Raw genomic sequence first — 16590 nt, forward strand, 5'->3', positions numbered from 1 at the left:
TCCCATCTGACGTTAAGTAAAGAGAAGTGTAAACAGATACGCAAGTTGATTCCCGTTTTTTTTTTTTTTTTTTTCATGGTAGACTCGTGTGTTTTTTATTACTATTTTTCTGTTGGTTTCTCGTTTTCTTTCGAGTTCGTGCTTGCGTGTGCTGGAGTCGAATTGTGTGGAAAATCGACGAGTTTCTAATATGTTGGTCTGGGATTGATGGAAATAGAGGAAGGCTGGAAAACTTGATGAATAGTAAAATAGTTTAATGGAAAGTTGAAGGTAAATAAAAAAAATACGAAATTAAATAAGGTACGAAAAAAAAATATGAAAATTCAGTTAAGATATTTCGATATTGCATTTCTTTACTATTTAAGCAGCTAGTATATGGATATCTACAACAACAACAACAACAACAACTACTACTACTACTACTACTCTTATTTTCTCCCATAATCCTTCGAGAAATAAGGAATTAAGACAAAGGGAGATTAAAAAACAAAGGGAGAGGGAGAAGAGGAGAGAGATGGCTGGAGACGCACTTACTTCTATCCGTCTCTCCTTCTTTCTTGATTTTCTGTGAATTTTTTTGTTTATTTTCTCTCCGCCTCGCTGCCGACTCAAGGAAGGTGGTGGTGGTGGTGGTGGTGGTGAGTACGAAAGAAGAAGAGGAGGAAGAAGAGGTAAGAGGAGGTGGAAGACTAGAAGAATAAGAAAGAAGTAGAAGGAGGGAGAATAGGAGGAAAAAGGAGATGGAGAACTAGGACAAAGAACAACAACAACAACAATTTTTTTTACAAGAAACTCGGGCAAATTTCTTTACTTATTTTATTTAAGATGAATTAAATGAAAAAAAAATCCCTTCAGTACTTTAATTTTGCGATTTTTATTCAAACTTTAATAGAAAAAAATAGAAGAAAAATATCTTGAGATTTTATTTTATTTTATAGTTTTATCTAAAGTTTAATTAAAAATATAGCGAGGACATGAATATTTTGCATCTCTCTCTCTCTCTCTCTCTCTCTCTCTCTCTCTCTCTCTCTCTCTCTCTCTCTCTCTCTCTCTCTCTCTCTCTCTCTCTCTCTCTCTCTCTCTCTCTCTCTCTCTCTCTCTCTCTCTCTCTCTCTCTCTCTCTCTCTCTCTCTCTCTCTCTCTCTCTCTCTCTCTCTCTCTCTCTCGACAGGAAGGAAGTTATTCATTCTCATCCACCCTCTCCCTCTCTCTCCCTCTCCCTCTCTCCCTATCCATTCATCTGTTTATTCACTTTTTATCTGCCGCCCTTTCTCTACTTTTATTCATTTGTTCTTCATTTCCTTCTTCCGTGTTCGTCTTTTTCCAATTTGTCGATTTGTTTTTCTTCATTTTTTCTCTTTTTTTCGTCTCTTCTTCCGTTTCTCTTCTGTCTTCTTTTTATTCTTTTTCTTTGTTCGTATTATCATATTTTCATTTCTCTTTTCATTCTCTTCCTCTCTTTTTTTACGTTTGCATTATCATAATTTTCATTTCTCCTTTCATTCTTTCCTCTCCTGTTTCTTATTCCTTTTGTTCAGTATAATTTTATCATTTCCTTTATTTCTTTTATCTTTCTTCGTTTACATTCTCTCATTTTTACTCCTTCTGTTATTTATTTTTTTCTTTCTTGGTTCCTCTTTCTCTCCTCTCCCTCTTCCTTCTTTCTTCCCTTCTTTCCCTTCCCTCATCTCCTCACTTCCTCCCCCATTCTTTCTCATCCCTGCTTCCTTATCTCCCATCTTTCTTCTCCTTTTCTCTCCTCTCCATCCTTTCCTTCTCATCCTCTCCATTCTTTGCATAGTTTTATTCTTATTCTGCTGTTTACCTCTCTTTCGTTATCTCGTTTTCTTTCTTTCTCCCCGTCTCTTTCTCTCTTCCTTCTCTCTTCTCTTCGTTCATTTCTTTCTCTTCACTGTCTCTTTTCCTTCGTTCTCTTTTCTTCTTCTTATCTCTCCTTCTTTCCCTCCCTCCTTTTTATCAGTTATCTATCTTATCTCCTCCTTTCCTCCCTTCTTTTCTCCTCATCTCTCCATACCCTTCTCTTCTTTTTCTTGTCAACTCTCAGTCTTTCCTCCCTTCCAATCCCTCTCCCTCTCTCCCTCTCCCTCTCTCCCTCCGGCTTTTCACATTAGATGCTCTCCCTGTGGACACTGACGATGAAGGATGAGGGTGAGAGGTGGAGAGATTAATGCTCCACTCAGCCCCGTCTTTCTTTCACGCCTCTCTCTCTCTCTCTCTCTCTCTCTCTCTCTCTCTCTCTCTCTCTCTCTCTCTCTCTCTCTCTCTCTCTCTCTCTCTCTCTCTCTCGTTTTTTTCTTTTTAGCGTCTTTATTTCATGTTTCTTGCGTGTTCTCTCTCTCTCTCTCTCTCTCTCTCTCTCTCTCTCTCTCTCTCTCTCTCTCTCTCTCTCTCTCTCTCTCGATTCATTTTTTTCCACCATTTTTACACCATGTTTCAACTTCCTTACTTTTTCCTCCTCCTCCTCCTCCTCCTCCTCCTCCTCCTCCTCCTCCTCCTCCTCCTCCTCCTCCTCCTCCTCCTCCTCCTCCTCCTCCTCCTCCTCCTCCTCCTCCTCCTCCTCCTCCTCCTCCTCCTCCTCCTCCTCCTCCTCCTCCTCCTCCTCCTCCTCCTCCTCGCGTGGCCAGGGGCGGGTGAATGATAAATGGCTTCCCGCGGTTGGAGTCTTTCTTAGGGTAGTGTGGGGGCGGTCCTCCCGGCGGCTCCCTCCTCCATCTCTGCTGACGGAGAGTGCGGAGGGAGGGAGGAGGTGGATGGAGGGTGGAGGGGTAGAGAAGGGAGGTATAAAAGTTAGTGGTTAGCTTATGAATTCCTTCGTTCTTGTTTGATCTGGTGATGTAGTGGTGGTGGTAGTAGTAGTAGTAGTAGTAGTAGTAGTAGTAGTAGTAGTAGTAGTAGTAGTAGTAGTAGTAGTCTTAGGAACAATGAAAAGTTAGAGAGGGACAAGAAAAGTAGTTGTAGTAGTAGTAGTAGTAGTAGTAGTAGAAGCAGTAGTGGTTGTTGTAGTAGTAGTAGTAGTACTATTCTTATAAACATGAAGTTACAAAACAGGAAAAATAAGTACGAGAGAGAGAGAGAGAGAGAGAGAGAGAGAGAGAGAGAGAGAGGAGGGGGTAGCATAGCGAATGTTTAATTTCACGGGAATAGAGATAGACAGAAATATGTATGAAGGACGTGACATGATAAATTGAAAGAAAATAATAAAGAAAATAATGATAGGAAGATAACAGATGAGAAAAGAAAAATAAAAAGACGAAAAATAATGTAACGAAACTTTACGAATAAGAGAATGAAAGAGAAGAGACGCAAGGCAGGAAAATAAAAGAAAATAAGAAAAAATACGTAGATGGAGAAAAATTAACATAGAAGATGAAAAATGAGAAAAAAACATGCAGAAAAAAATGAAAAGAACATAAAACTGGAAATGAAGTAGCGTTAATATGAGTTAGAGAGAGAGAGAGAGAGAGAGAGAGAGAGAGAGAGAGAGAGAGAGAGAGAGAGAGAGAGAGAGAGAGAGAGAGAGAGAGAGAGAGAGAGAGACCAAGCTCACGATAACCCGAAAAGTAAGATTATCCAGGTATGAAGATGTTATCAGGCAGGTGAGGGAGTTATGAGTGTGTTACTTACGGCGCGGCATTACCTGTGTGTGTGTGTGTGTGTGTGTGTGTGTGTGTGTGTGTGTGTGTGTGTGTGTAGATTACAGGTGTGTTTCCTCACCTGTCTTCTTATTAAAGAGACTGTCACTCATTTAATCTATATATTCGTCATTTTTTTTGTGATTTTTTAAATATTTTGGTTTATTTATTTTTCTTTTCTTTTCGTGTTTTTTCTTCGTTTTTTTTTTTTTTGTATCTGTTGTTATTCATCATCTTTTTCTCCTCCTCCTCCTCCTCCTCCTCCTCCTCCTCCTTCTCCTCCTCCTCCTCCTCCTCCTCCTCCCCATTGATTGGAGGTGAGAGGGAGACAAATGGGGATGTGGTGGGGGTGTGACTGTGCTAGTGGGGGGCACTGACCCCTCGCTCCCCTTTCCATTACTCTACCTGTCACTCCAGGCTTCCCTCCTCTCCTTCCCTCCATTCCTCCTCCTCCTCCTCCTCCTCCTCCTCCTCCTCCTCCTCCTCCTCCTCCTCCTCCCCTTCCCTCCATTCCTCCTCCTCCTCCCCTCCTTCCTTTCACTTTTCTTCTCCTTCACCTTTTTAATTCTCCTTCCTTTTCCTCCATCCCTCTTTCTCTCCATCTCTCCAAAACACACACACACACGCGCACACACGCACAGTCGCTCTTAGTATTGTATCATTAAACAGACATACCTCTCTCTCTCTCTCTCTCTCTCTCTCTCTCTCTCTCTCTCTCTCTCTCTCTCTCTCTCTCTCTCTCTCTCTCTCTCTCTCTCTCTCTCAGGTAAATAATCCCCGTCATCCTTGAAGTATATAAAGAAAATGCACATATAGAATACTTTCAGCTTGGGCGGAGGTATAATATATCGAGCAGTAAATTTATATTATTAGATTGAGCAGTGAAGGAGAGAGAGAGAGAGTGGGAAAAAAAAAATGAGGAAAATATATATATACTGGTGTACGTGCGTTCGTAAGTCGAGGCTGAAGAATGGCAGAGTTAAAATATATGTATAAAGATAATGATAGTGAAAACTTGTGAGAGAGAGAGAGAGAGAGAGAGAGAGAGAGAGAGAGAGAGAGAGAGAGAGAGAGACTTGTTTGATAGATTCCTGTGTGTGTGTGTGTGTGTGTGTGTGTGTGTGCCTGTAAGTTTCCTGTAAGTCTTCCAGTGTCCGTGAGTACATGTGCGTGAGTGCGTGCGCTCGCGAGGAGATTTGTGAGTCACGGAAAGTTACTCAGGCGTCTCAGAGTCCCGCTTGACGCAAAGAGGAGGAGGAGGAGGAGGAGGAGGAGGAGGAGGGAGAAAAAATATTGAGGTAGAGGCAAGAAAACGAAAATGAAGAAGAGGAAGAGGAGGTGGAGGAGGAGGAGGAGGAGAACTTGGTAGAGGAGGACGTGGGAGAAAAAAGAACCGAGATAGAGAGAGGGAAGCGAAGAGGAAGAGGAGGAGGAGGAGGAGGTAAGATACTCCCCCCCTCACGGCCATCAGGTGCGAAATCAAGTGACGTTGAACAAATAAAAAAAAATCTACACTATTAATTATTTTCACCATCACCTGTAATCATCGTCATCAGCAGCATCTATCATCACACCTGTCGTCTGAGTAAACAGGTAACCCGTATGAATTACCTGTGCTTAATTGGTAGGTTGGAATTGAGGTTAGGTGTGGAGTTAATTAAACCTGCATTGCCCGCATAGGTTGTTGTTGTTGTTGTTGTTGTTGTTGAGGTTGTTGTTGAGGTTTCAGTAAATTCCCATTGTTATTTTGTCTTTTTCATCTATCAGTCACTATCTATCAGTCAGTTACCAGTCAATTCACCAGTCAGCTTACCAGTCACCAGTTAAATACCAGTCACAAGCAATTTCTCAGTCAGCAGTTACCAATTTAAGTTCACCAGTCTCTTACCAGTCCAGTTTCCCAGTTAATTCCCTAGTCAGTGCACCAGTTTAGTCAGTTCACTTCAACAAACACATCATCAGTCATTTTCAAGTCCGTGTCCTCCTCATCTGTGTGTTGGGCAATGAGGAGGCTTCAGTCAGGAGGAGGAGGAGGAGGAGGAGGAGGAGGAGGAGGAGGAGGAGGAAGAAGAGGAGGAGGGTCAGTTATAGGGTTACGAAGCTGTCACAACAAACAAACAGGTGCTTCGTCTCACGGGCAGAAAAATTAATTATGTGGCAGCCATCACTTAATTAAGGTTCTCTCCCTCTCTCCCTCTCCCTCTCTCTCCGCCACTCCACTTGGAACCTTCTCCTCTTACATTTGTATTCCTCTCTTTCTTTCTCTCTCAACGTTTCTCCCTTCTATCTTCTCTAAACTCGACTGTTCCACTTATCTCCTCCTCCTTCTCCTCCTCTTCTTTCCTCCAGTACTTAAGGGCACGAGGAATTTGTACCTTATTTCCTGAAGGTGTAAGGGTGGAGTGTCAGGGCTTCTCTCCTTTCCGCCCCTAAGTGCTTGAAGTTTAGATAGTGTTGCCTCGGATCGCCTCGAGAAATATTGCTCAAGTGTTGGACGTCTAATGCCTTACGGTCCCCGGGTTAGGTGGGCGCTTATTAATGGCGTGTGTGTGTGTGTGTGTGTGTGTGTGGTGTGTGTGTGTGTGTGTGTGTGTGTGTGTGTGTGTGTGGTGTGTGTTCGTGTTGATGTATTTAATGGAGGGCAAGTGGCTGGATGGATGGAAGGGGAGGGTGTGTGTGTGTGTGTGTGTGTGTGTGTGTGTGTGTGTGTGTGTTGTGAAATGTTTGTTGAGTGATTGCTCCTCATCTCGTCCTGACATTTGTATCTGTCGATTTGTTTGTGTCTTCTGGCTGACGTGTCATTTATATATGAGAGAGAGAGAGAGAAAGAGAGAGAGAGAGAGAGAGAAAGAGAGAGAGAGAGAGAGAGAGAGAGAGAGAGAGAGAGGAGAGAGAGAGAGAGAGAGAGAGAGAGAGAGAGAGAGACCATCAACACACATAAAATATAGCATTACTACTCACACGGGTACATACAGCACCAATTCTTACCTGTAATCACCCCTTTGTTCTCACATTTACCTGTACAGACCCCATATCACCTGTACTAAGTGATTTATAAGTATACCTGCTGGCTACACCTTTGCCTCAACACCTGTGGTCTGGCCTGCACTTACGTCTGTTAATCACCTGTGTAGACTGACTTACCTGTAATCAAGAGCAGGTCGGGCAGGTGTCAATGCAAAAAAAAAGGTTCGATTCCCGCTCTTTGTGTGTGTGTGTGTGTGTGTGTGTGTGTGTGTGTGTGTGTGTGTGTGTTTCCTCCTTTCTTGGGGTTTTCTTTATTGCATTTCTTTGTTTGTTTTTCGTTCTTGTTCAAGCCTTTGGTAAGATTTGAATTCCTCCTCCTCCTCCTCCTCCTCCTCCTCCTCCTCCTCCTCCTCCTCCTCCTCCTCCTCCTCCTCTTTAACCTTATCCTCCTACATACTTCTTCTGTTCCTAGTCTTCTCCCTGCTTTCCTCTCCATTTCCCCCTCTCATATTTATCAGTCTTCTCCCTGCTTTCCTCCTCCATTTCCTCCCTCCTCCTCCTCCTCCTCCTCCTCCTCCTCCTCCTCCTCCTCTTACGTATTCCCTTCACTCTCCCCTTCCTCCTCCTCTTCCTGATAAGTGTTCATGGTAATTTGCGCTGTCACATTCCCTCTACCGTCTGTGCATGACACCTCCCTTCCCACCCTCTCCCTCCCAGTCCCTCCCAGTCCCTGTCTCTCCCAGTCTGGCGTCCCCGGTGACAGGTATGATAATCGTAGGGTCTTTGTAAATGCTGTCGTGTCCGCGCTCGGTGCATGACGCGCCATTCGAAGAGTGTTTAATTCGCGAGGAAGTCAGGGAGAGAGGGAGAGGGAGAGGGACTGTGTGGGAGTGAAGGAAAGACTTATTTTTGTTTTGTCTGTTTGGTGGTTGTGGTGGTGGTGGTTGTTGTTGTTGTTATTGTTATTGTTGTTGTCTTTGTTATTGTTATTGGTTTTCGTTTCTTTTTTTTCCACTTTTTTTCTTATTTTTAAACTTATTCTTTCGATTTATTCCTTTTCCTCCTCCAATTATCACCATCACTAGCCACACATTTCCATGACCAGTGCCAGTCCCTTTAAATCACACACACACACACACACACACAAACACACACACACAAACACACACACACCTTCAAGGTCACATTTTACCCTCAATTAAATCCATCACTAACTTTACCACACAGAAACAAGCCTTTTAAAAACTACCCTGCAAAATTCAACGATATATTTTAGTGCTAAACTCACAAATTTAACCCTATAAATGAGTTTCTGCCGGCCAGCTGTTTAAGGTTACGGTGGGGTGGTGGGGGAAGGAGGGGGTCTTGTTGGAGGGTTCAGAGAGGGGGTGTTCAACCGGTACGACCAGTCTTAGGATGAACGACCAATGCAGGAAGATGTTGTGGTATTGCCTGGGTTGATTGGTTGGTTGCCTGCTTGCTTGCTTGCTTCTCGTATCAAAGGTAGGAATGCAGTAAGTAAGAGAAGAGGGTTGTCATGTGCTAATGTGCCTTGTGTTCTTGTGGTGGTGGTGAAACAGTCAGTCAGTCAGGCAATCAATTAATTTTCGGCTTATTATCCCTTTAATTAACTTGAGTTGTAGTGTTTGTGTTTTGTTTTTTTCCTCTCTCTTGTCAATCAGTAAGTCAGTCAATCATTTATTTCATTATCTCATTCTCCCTTTAATTGGCTTAAGTTGGAGAATGTTTTTATGTGGTCGTGTGTTTTTGTCATGTTCTCTATGTATATGAAATTGTTCTTAAGGTCAAATCATACACAAGTTGAAACCAAGAACGTATTGATATCAAAGCCAGAAAACTAAACTAACATTATAGAAAGCTAATAAGATACACTACGTTTGCAAATCGATGGGAAATGAATAACTGAATAAGTAGAAACTAAGAACATATTGATATCAAAGGCAGAGATTGGAAAGAGTGACTAAACTAACTGGCATTATAGAAAGCTGATAAGACACACTACATTTGCAAATCGATGGGAACTGAATAACTGAACGACTAAACTGGAAATAAAATAACTTAAATGACTAAATATAAAACCAAGCTATAAGATATTGTAGTGTACATAAACTTGGAGATTTTACGAAGAATATACCAACAAAATTATCAACGCTTCATAAAGCAACCAAACATTTGCGAGGAAAAAGTGAGTGATTTGAATCTTGGGCATCGAGTTGAAGACCTTGCTAAGTAAAATTCAAGCAAATCTGAATAATTTCGGGACACACAAACGTGGAGACTTTGCTAAAACTATGCCAGTAAAAATATCAACAGCTCGTGAAGAAAACTGGTGATAGACTAAAGGCGGAGTGATTCATGTTGTTAATTAGAAGTGTGTTAACTGAAATTCAAACAAAATAAATCACTAATACATATAAAGTTAAACCTTATTAAAAACTCGAATAGCAAATATATCAACACTCCATAAAGAAAGAAGCTAAGCCATTATGTAGAGAGCAAACAGAGTGATTCAAGCTTCGTAATAATGTGAGGAATGTGGGAACGAAGACTCGGATATATTTAAAGTTGGAAATTCACTAAACTCGAGTAGCAAAATTATCAACATTGCGTGAAGAAAAGCAAACCACAAAACAAAACAAAAAAAGAGAACAGTGATTTAAACCATTAATCCGAGGAGTGTGTTAATTAAAATTCAAATACATATGGACTTAGAAATCTCACTAAAAAAAAACTCGAGGAACATGATTATCAACACTGCGTAAAGAACAGCAAACCACAAAACAGAAAAAAAGAACAGTGATTTAAACCATTAATCCGAGGTGTGTTACGATTCAAATACATAGACTTGGAAATCTCACTAAAAAAACAAAAAAAACGAACAAAATTATCAACACTGCATAAAGAAAAGCAAGTAATTAAGTAGGAAAGAAAGACAATAAGTTACTTTAGTAGTACATTATATATAAACTTGGAAATCTTACTGAAACCTCGAGTGACAAAATTATCAACACTTCATAAACAAAAGCCAAGCCATTAAGTGTGAAAGAAATGGCGGAGAGATTCAAGTTAATCAAGCAAAACAATTCATCTTTTTAGTACACATAAACTTGGAAATCTCACTAAAACCTCCAGTGACAGAATTATCAACACTCCATAAACAAAAAGCCAAGCCATTATGTGGGAAAGAAATGGTGAGTGATTTAAGCTGTAGCCATTAAACTGAAGGCTTTACGAATATTAGACCCAGAAGGGCAGACGTCAAGACACACGAGTGACATCACACGAGCCGCACACAACATTAACTGACATCAAAGGGAGACGCTAAGTGATGTAAACACCGCCGCCTGACACTTAGATGAAGTATAAGTAACGTCTTAACTATGAAACAGACTCTGAATGTTGGTTATGAATGTTTTATTATCGATGTTAGGTAATAAAGTGGAGGTTAATCTACTCTATTTGTGGAGTCGTTTCTCGGTTTCTATTTATTTATTTATTTATTTATTGTTTTTTTATTTATTTATTTATTATTTATTTTTTTTTTTGTGTAGGATAAATTTGTGGGTTCGTGAAAGATTTATGTTTGACGTCTTTTATAAAGTACACGCTTGTCTTGTTCGATAATTTGTTAAGTCTTGTGTTTTGTTTCCTTGCCCTGCTCTTCATAATAATAATAATAATAATAATAATAATAATAATAATAATAATAAAGAAAATTGCATCAGGAACAACACAGCCTTTATTTATAAACTTATCAACTTCATATTTTAAACATGAATCTTTCTTCAGATTTTTAGCTGAACATTTGCGCTTTACATTCTAACTTATATTTTGATCGAATATTGACTGTAACTTGCATTATTTTGAACTGAATTGTCAACCTGCTGATATATTGAACCGACATGCTGATATAAACTATTGTCCCTTTAAATTGTGAACACGCTAATTTGAACATCGAACCTTTTTGAACGAGTAATATTGACTAAATTGAGCCTTATGATCTTAATATAAGCTCTCAATCATCTGTACATTATTTTCATGACGTTAATTGAATCTTGAACCATTTAAACGAATGCGAGACAGAATAATTTTAACGTTGAACCTTTTGAACGCGTGTAAAATTGAACCCTTTGATCTTAAACATAAGCTTCGAATCACCTGTATATTTTAAGGACAGGCAATGAACCTTGAACCTTCGAACGAGTGTGAAATTGAACCTTTTGATCTTATTATAAACTCTGACTAAGTGTATTATATTTAGGACAGGAATTGGGGTTGGCTCGTGTGTGTGTGTGTGTGTGTGTGTGTGTGTGTGTGTGTGTGTGTGTGTGTGTGTGTGTGTGTGTGTGTGTGTGTGTGTGTGTGTGTGCGCGCGAGCAGTCCCGTCACGTCAGCCTTTCATAATATATTCTCTTTGTGCAGCGCCGCCCCTCACAACACGACCCTTGGCAGCTCTTAATCATTGTGAGGGATTACTATTTTAACCTCCATTTCTTTGTAACATTTTCAATCGCCACCATGACAGATTGACACTCGCCCACCCGGACCAACCCACCCCAACCCACCCAGACCCCCAACAGAGCCGCCCACTATCTCCCCTCTCCTCCTGACAGGCTCCCCCACTCTCCCGTTCCCCCGCGCTCCCTCCTGACAGTCGCTAACGATGCCGCGGTCGCCCTCTTACAAAGCCCCTTGCTGACAGGCTGGCAGCGCAGGTGGTGGTGTTGGCAGCGCGTGTTACCGTTAGCCTGGCCACCCAAGCCAGCGAGGGAGAGTGCGAGAGAGGCTCAGGGAGGGGGAAAAGAAGAGAGTGAGGTGTTTTTGGTGTTTTTTTTTCTCCTTTGAAGCTTGTGGTCGGTTGGTGGTGCTACGATATTTGATTTAGTTCATTATTCTGGAGTTGTCCTACGCGTGTCATCTTCTCATGTACAGCAATTTACTCTGACAAGATAAACATTATCAAGACCTGTCATCGCTTTCCTCAGGGGTGCAATGGGGACTTAACCCTTCAACTCGCACCACACCAAAAATGACCCTTAAACTTTTACACGTAAGGCTGAAAGCTCCGTGCAAGTTGAGGCATGTGGTGAACCGTTTCGGCACTCTTCTGAACCCGCACGCCAGTGAGAGGCACAGAGGCGGAACCGAGTGGCTGACTTTCACGGGATCTTGCCCTCTGCTGGTGGTGGCGGTAAGGGCGAAGGTTGCGGGGCTAAGTGGGGATCTTTACACTCGGGTGGGTTGACGTTTGAGGTTTTGACGGGAGACAGGCATCGTGTTTCATGGGTGTCAATCAAAAATTCATACGGTGTGTGTCAGAAGCAAGGGAGGGATGTGTGTGCGTGTGTGTGTGTGTGTGTGAATGTGTGTGTATATATATTCTTCATTTTTACATTATATACTCTCTCTTTCTCTCCCTCTTTGATTTTAACTTTACAGCATTTTTTCTTTTATTTTCTCTATTTTTTTTGTGCGTTCAGATTGATTTGTAGTCAGTGTGGGTGAGTTAATATGCATCTTTATTTGCTTCTATTTTTTTTTCTTTCTTTCTGCTTGTGATATTTAAATTCAGCGTCAAGACGGCGGGTGTTAATGCTCCATTGATTCCTGTTATTCTTGTCAATGCGGAGTGATGGTGATGGTGGTGGTGGTGATGAGAATAATAATGTTAATAGTTGCGGTGGTAATAATAATAAGGGGAATTTTTTTTTCTTGTGGTTTTTGCTCTATGTATCTCATTCTTACAGTTTCTCCCTTCTTTATTTTCTCTTCCTTGTTTATCTTCTTTCGTCTGTCTTCCGCTGTTCCTTCTTTCATAATAATAATTTCACTCCTCTCTCTCCTACCTCTCCCTCTCCCTCTTTTCCTTCCCTCACTCTTCCTGCTCTTCTTCACTCTCCTCGTCTTCACACTCTGCCTCCTCCTTCCTTCTCCCTCACCCTCCCTCACTCTCCCTCACTCTCCGTAAGGACGTGTTCGGCATCTGACAGTTGACATGTGACGTCTGACCGACACCCGGCCGCCACTTACTTGACAGGTGTTATCTATTGAAGGGCGCAGGTGGGGGAGGGGTGCTTGGGGGTGCTGGGTGGGTAAGTGTTGATGTTGTGATGTTGTGATGGGGTGATGTGGTTGGCCATTAGTTGAGGAAGTTGTGGTGGTTGTGGTGGTGGTGATGTGTGGTAGTTGTTGTTGTTGTTGTTATGGTGGTGTTAAGACTAAAGTATTGTTATGGTGGTGGTAATAAGACTAAGGTAATGTTAATTGAAAAAAAAAATAGTTCTTGTTGTAGTAGTGATAGAAAAGTGGCGATGTTAATGTTAATAGTAGTAGTAGTAGTATCAATAATATTAAACTAATAATAATATCTATTTTCTCACCAATTATCTATCTCAAACACGTATATTTTTTCCCCAGCCATCTGTTCTCTTCACTATTGTATTTACCTTTACCTCAAGCACTAATTTAATTCCTCACATTTTTTCCCATTACGTTAATACTCACTTCAATATTTTCCTTAACATGTCTTCTTCTTCTTGTCGCTTTGTTCAATTCTTCGTATAACAATTTACGCTTTCCTATTTTACACTCACATTATTACACCTCATTTTGTGCACTCTCCCAATTTTCAGATTTAAGTACAAAATTCACACCAAACACTTACGTATACTTAACTCTGCGATTTCCTTCTTAAAGCCAAAATTCCTCCTCATTCACCACACTTTTCTTATTCCCTCTGCACTTACATTCCATTATTCCTCTGTTTATGCACTTCAGGCCACGCTCCTCTACCACCACAACCATTTTTTCGGTACTCGCACAATGCCTGAATTTACGAACGAATTAAGAAATGCTGGTAAGGGAAAAATTCTTACTTTCTATGTCTTATTTACCAAGCAAACTCAAGCAGGCGGGAAGACAGGCAGGCAAGCAGAGGGTGACTGACAGACGGACAGATAAACAGACAGACGCAGAGGCAGACAGACAGACAGACAGGTGTTGAGTGGTAAACCAAGCGAGATAGTGAGAGAGAGAGAGAGAGAGAGAGAGAGAGAGAGAGAGAGAGAGAGAGAGAGAGAGAGAGAGAGAGAGAGAGAGAGAGAATGTGTGCGTAATATGTTTGGAGTGTAAGAAAGCGTTTATTTATCTTTTATTTGTTCTGGTGAATGTAGTAGTAGTAGCAGTAGTAGCAGCAGTAGTAGTAGTAGTAAAAACGAAACGATTTCACACCAAGACCGACCCCACACACACACACACACACACACACACACACACACACACACAAGGGCCTGGCGCATCTGATAGCAATGGAGTCAGAAGTGAACGCAAAATATGACAGCAAAGAGTTCAGGGGACCACTAGTGAGTGTGTCCATTTGTTGGGGAAAATTGACACACACCTGTCATTATTTGAACGTGACTGGATGAGGAGGAGGAGGAGAAGAAGAAGAAGATGATGAAACAGAAGATAATAGAAGGAATAAATACAAGGAGAAGTTACAGTAAATTGAGGAGAATGCATAGAACTTAACAACAAGATATTAAATAAAGGATGGAATGAGAGAGAGAGAAGAGAGGGGGGGGGGAAGGTAATAAGAGAAGCAGAATGGAAGAGGTACAAGAAGTCGCTACACTAAATTGAGAAAATAAGAATTTATAACAAAATAAGAATAATAGTCACGGTAGAAATTGTAGGACATTAGAAGCCAAGCATTTTTAAAGATGAATAAGAAGAATAAGCTGAAGATAACACGCCGCGCTGATGATGATGATAATAATAAGGAATCTGAAACTCCTTTGAAGATTAGATACACTTTGAAGAAAAACTAGATAAGATACTTCGGATAACACGTTTGCGAAGAGAGAGAGGAGAGAGAGAGAGAGAGAGAGAGAGAGAGAGGAGAGAGAGAGAGAGAGAGAGAGAGAGAGAGAGAGAGAGAGAAAAAGAACACCCAATATTAGCGAACACATGACAGTCAATAAATTAAGATGTATATTTTTGGATTAACGACACGAGTAAGAAAGATATATAACAAAAAAAAAAAAAATAGAGAAAATAAAAGCAGTGTTTATTTAAAGAGTTAACGAACAGGCTTGGTTAGACACTTCCTCCACCACCTGTGATTAATGTCAAAACTCAGGTAGCAGAAGTCTAATTAGACCGAAAGGTGAGCCAGTCTACCAAACAAGTCGGGCAGGTAAAGGTAACTGGTATATTAATCCCTGACATGTGCTAATCTTGTCCCCTCAACAGGTAAACACTTTTAAGCTCACCTGGGCAGTCCTATCTAGTCCCCCTTACCTGTCTCCCTACCTGGCACCCATTATCCCCCATTAACTCATCCCTGTTACCTGGTTTTCCTTGTATTAATCATATACACGTGTTAATCTTGTCCCCTCAACAGGTAAGCACTTTCAAGCTCACCTGGGCAGTCCTATCTAGTCCCCCTTACCTGTCTCTCTACCTGGCACCCATTATCCCCCATTAACTCATCCCTGTTACCTGGTTTTCCTTGCATTAATCATAGACGTGTTAATCTTGTCCCCTCAACAGGTAAACACTTCCAAACCTACCTGGTGTACCTTACCTGTCAATACCATTCCCCCATTACTTACCTATTACCTATTTCCATTACCTGGTACTCTTCATTATGCCCCTCTTAACTCCCCCCCCCCTTACCTGGTCTGCTCTTAATTTCACTTGGCCAGGAAAGTAATACGGTAATCTATATGCAAATTGACGCCCTTAAAAGGTTAATTATTAAATCTCACTGTGTCTAATCACCGATACGTCAGTCCAAAGCTGATTGTGACTTACGATAGCCAAGAAAAAAAATACAATTTATATTTGACAACCCAGTTAAAATTTACATCCAGCTATTTAGAACATCTGGAATGGCTGGTTTTTTTCAATGTTGGGGTGATGGGGATGAGAAGTATTGGGGAAGGGGGTTCAAGGGTGGGGAAGTGAGGGAGGAGGGGTGTAAAGTGGTGAGGGGAAGTGTTGGGGGGATTAAGGTGGAGAGGAGATGAAATGGGGAGGAAGGTTGATAGAGACAGGGTGTGGGGAGGTGAGGAAGGGAATTGAGGGAGAGGGAGGACTTGCTGGGGGGTTTAAGGGAGAAGGGAGGGGAGGTGGGAAGGCTTGTTAAGGGTTTAAGAGGGGAGGAAGTTGGGAAGGGAGGTTTAAAGGAAGAGAAAGGGGAGTAGGGGAGAGGGGGGTGAGAGGAAGTTAAAGAGAGAAGGAGGAGTAAGGAGGGAGGGAGATCTTTCAAGGGGTGTTTAAGGGGGTGAGGTTCGTGGTGGCTCGTAAAACCCCGTGAAAAGTTTGGCGGCGTAAATTCCTGTCGTCAATTTACACCACAGAAGGAGATTCCCGCGGCGCCTTTTAAAAGTTATAATCGTAAGTAAAATACATAAATTCCATGCTTCTCTGGCTGCCTGGTAGGTTGGCAAGACTCTATTCCCTCTCTCCCTCTCTCTCTCCCTCTCTCTCTCGCTTTCCTTCTTTACACCCCCGCATTCTCACTTCGCCTTTTAAAACCTCCTCGGTTCTCTTATCTTCACCATCTTTACTTGCCCCACGTAACAGAGGCAAAAGCAGTTAAGATATTTTACTTCCGCTATGTTCTCTCTTATAAACGGGAGAATAAGTTCAGAGGGAGGGAGCGGTGCGGGGGTCGGGTTAGAGGGGGGCAGAGAGAAGAGGGCGTGGAGGAATGAGAGAGAGATGGAGGTGAGGGAGAAGTATGAGAGGCGAAAGGTGTTAAGAGATATTCAAGAGGGAGTAAAATCGTAGTAAGACGAAAAGACAAAAAGAAAAGGGAAAAAAAAGAAAAGGTTTAGTCAGTCAGGCAGTGGAGGAGGAGGAGGAGGAGGAGAACGAAAGAGGGAGATAGAACGGAGATAAAAACATACCCGAGAACTCGAAGGCGAAGAGAGGAGGGAGA

General features: G+C 41.7%; 1 long non-coding RNA gene across 2 annotated transcripts in view; it reads right to left on the reverse strand.

Moving 5' to 3' along the window:
• LOC135091578 (uncharacterized) overlaps positions 1–16590 on the reverse strand; it is a 72833-nt gene that overhangs the window by 49909 nt on the left and 6334 nt on the right. Inside the window, exon 3 of one of the 2 annotated variants that reach the window (XR_010262561.1) lies at positions 2626–2735. The exons of the other annotated variant lie outside the window; for it this stretch is intronic. This is a non-coding gene — a long non-coding RNA (uncharacterized LOC135091578). Of the gene's footprint in view, positions 1–2625; positions 2736–16590 lie in introns of those variants that run through there. 2 annotated transcript variants of the gene reach the window in all.

Source organism: Scylla paramamosain, chromosome 38 (genome assembly GCF_035594125.1).
Source record: "Scylla paramamosain isolate STU-SP2022 chromosome 38, ASM3559412v1, whole genome shotgun sequence".
Taxonomy (NCBI): Eukaryota; Metazoa; Arthropoda; class Malacostraca; order Decapoda; family Portunidae; genus Scylla; species Scylla paramamosain.